This window comes from Rhinopithecus bieti, unplaced genomic scaffold (assembly GCF_001698545.2).
Source record: "Rhinopithecus bieti isolate Rb0 unplaced genomic scaffold, ASM169854v2 scaffold_1853, whole genome shotgun sequence".
Taxonomy (NCBI): domain Eukaryota; kingdom Metazoa; phylum Chordata; class Mammalia; order Primates; family Cercopithecidae; genus Rhinopithecus; species Rhinopithecus bieti.
Window position 1 is genome coordinate 5,790,490 of NW_016804151.1, and position 3,281 is coordinate 5,793,770.

Consider the following 3,281-nt stretch of genomic DNA (forward strand, 5'->3'; position numbering starts at 1 on the left):
TTTTATTTTATTTTATTTTATTTTATTTATTTTATTTTTATTTATTTATTTTTTTATGACGGGGTTTCACTCTTGTTGCCCAGGCTGTTGTGCAGTGGTGTGATCTGAGCGCACTGCACCCGCCCCCTTGCCGGTTCAAGTGATTCTCCTGCCTCAGCCTCCCAAGTAGCTGAGAATAGATGCACGTGCCACCATGCCTGGCTAATTTTGTATTTTTAGTAGAGACGGAGTTTCACCATATTGGTCAGGCTGGTCTCGAACTCCTGACCTCAGGTGATCCACCTGCCTCTGCCTCCCAAAGTGCTAGGAATACAGGTGTGAGCCACTGTACCTGGCCAATAACCACGATTTAGATGAAAGTGGATAGTGATCTGAAATAGATGGAAAAGAAAAAGCAACTTTATTTATTGATTTTTATTTTGTAGAGGCAGAGCCTCACTATGCTGTCCAGGCTGGTCTCAAGCAACCCTCTTACCTCGGCCTCCTAAAGCGCTGGGATGTCGACACAGGGAAGGAGTTGAAGGTGAGTTTGTCTCCCTTGCTTTCTCACTCAGACTAGAGTACAGTGGCGTGAATGTGGCTCACTGCAGCCTTGACCTACTGGGTTCAAGCAATCCTCCCACCTTAGCTTGCTAAGTCGCTGAGACTACAGGTGCAAGCCACCACGCCCAGCCAGTTTTGTTTTGTTTTGTAGAGACAGAATTTCTCTTATGTTGTTGTCCAAGCTGATATTGAACTCATGACCTCAAACGATCCTCATGCCTTGGCCTCTCGGTGCTGGGATTACAGGCGTGAGCCGGCACACCTGGACTCCATAAATATTTGATGTTTTTGTTCCTCTAAACCTTGCTCAGTAAGTTCTTTTTTTTTTTTTTTTTTTTTTTTTTTTTTTTTTTTCTGAGACGGAGTCTCGCTCTGTCGCCCGGGCTGGAGTGCAGTGGCTGGTTCTCAGCTCACTGCAAGCTCCGCCTCCCGGGTTTATGCCATTCTCTTGCCTCAGCCTCCAAGTAGCTGGGACTACAGACGCCCGCCACCTCGCCCGGCTAGTTTTTTGTATTTTTTAGTAGAGACGGGGTTTCACCGTGTTAGCCAGGATGGTCTCGATCTCCTGACCTCGTGATCTGCCCGTCTCGGCCTCCCAAAGTGCTGGGATTACAGGCTTGAGCCACCGCGCCCGGCAGTAAGTTCTGAATGAATGAGTATTTTGGCTCTTGGCTGCAAATCAACCTGCCCTACTGGTTTTTGGTTATCCCTCCACAATCAGAAAGAAGCTGTCATCGCTGTTACCTTCTCTGGAATGAATGCAAATGGGCCTATTGAAATGATAGAAATGGAAAATCAGGAAAAGAAAAGAAAAGGAAATTCTCAGTGCTGAAGAGGCTGTGGATGAATGGATGCGTCAATAAATGGCTCATGGACTTTGCTACAGCTTCTCTGGGAATCAAGTTGACACTAAATTTCAAATTTGCAGAACCCACTTCTAGTCATTTGTTTTTAGGAAATGATCAAAGGTGTGCACCTGTGCACTAAGATTTGACCACAAAGTTGCTTATGGCAGAGTTGTTCATCACCTGTGTTTCAGTTAGTTAATGCTGTGTAACAAACCACTCCTAAACTTAGGAGTTTGAAACAACCACAGTTTATCATTTCTCATAATTTGAGAATCTGGACTGGGCTCAGCTAGGATTTCCTGGGGCTGGAACATCCACAAGGAACATTCTCCACTCACATATCTGGAGCCCCAGGGAGTCCTCTCTCTCTCCACATGGCTGCTTGGGCTCCCTCACGGTATGGTGGTCTTTGTTCCCCATATGGCAACTGACTTCAGAGAGAGTTAGCAAAAGCTACTTGTCTTCTTGAATCCTCAGCTTGGAAGCCACATGGTAGCTCTTCCGCCACATTCCATTGGTCAGAGCAAGTCACATGGCCCAACCCAAATTCAAGGGGAAGAGGAGACGAAATAGACTCTGGGGAGGAGTGGCAGGGGCATAACAGGATGGAAAGTGATGGCGACTGTCTCTGGAGATAATCTATCATACCCATATTAGCAAAGAATTGCAAATAAATGCCTCGTAAGAGGGGACGACTTAAATGGCTTGAATTTTAAAATTACTTTATTATTTAATTTTTGGAGACAGCATCTTACTCTGTCACCCAGGCTGGAGTGCAGTAGCTCAATCATGGCTCACTGCAGCCTTGACCTCCCAGGCTCAAGCGATCCTCTTGCATCAGCCTCCTGAGTAGCTGGGAGCACAGGTGCACGCCAATACACCCGGCTAATTTTTTTTTTTGGTAGGGTCTTGCTATGTTGTCCAGGCAGAACTCAAACTCCTGGTCTCAAACGATCCTCCTGCCTCGGCCTCTCAAAGTGCTGGGATTACAGGCATGAGCCACTGTGCCTGGCCAAATTTTAAACCAAATTATCAAGCATCCATAGTATGGAATATAACTCTTATTTATTTATTTATTATTATTTTTGAGATGGAGTTTCGCTCTTTTTGCCCAGGCTGGAGTGCAATGGCGCGATCTCGGCTCACTGCAACCCCCGCCTCCCAGGTTCAAGCGATTCTCCTGCCTCAGCCTCCCGAGTAGCTGGAACTACAGGTGCCCACCACCATGTCTGGCTAATTTTTTGTATTTTTAGTAGAGACAGGGTTTCACCATGTTGGCCAGGATGGTCTCGATCTCTTGACCTCGTGATCCGCCCGTCTCGGCCTCCCAAAGTGCTGGGATTATAGGCGTGAGCCACCGTGCCCGGCCCGTAACTCATATTTATTGAGTGCCTTCACTGGTTTAATTACATGGTTAGGTATGACTGTGAGGGAGAGAAATACCAAAGACTTAGATAAGATAGACATGTCTTTCTCTCCCAGTCACAGTCGAGGTTGGCATCCAGTTGGTAGGGTGATTGTGTCACACAAAGTTTCTATTGGCTAGGATCTACTCACATGGCCACACCTGGCTGCAGAGGAGCTGGGAAATTTGTTTATTTATTCCACTGATATTTACTGAGCATTTACTATGTACACAGCATTGGAGTACAGCTCCTGTTGTTTTGATTCCTATAAAACAAAGCAAGCAAATGCAAAGAAAAACAGACAACAATCCCTGCTTTCATGGAGTTTTCCTTCTGCAGCTCCCACATCCTCTTTCTTTTCCTTCCTTCCTTCCTTTCCTTTCCCTTCCTTCCTTCCTTTCTTCCTTCCTTCCTTTCTTCCTTCCTTCCTTTCTTCCTTCCTTCCTTCCTTCCCTCCCTCCCTCCCTCCCTCCCTCCCTTCCCT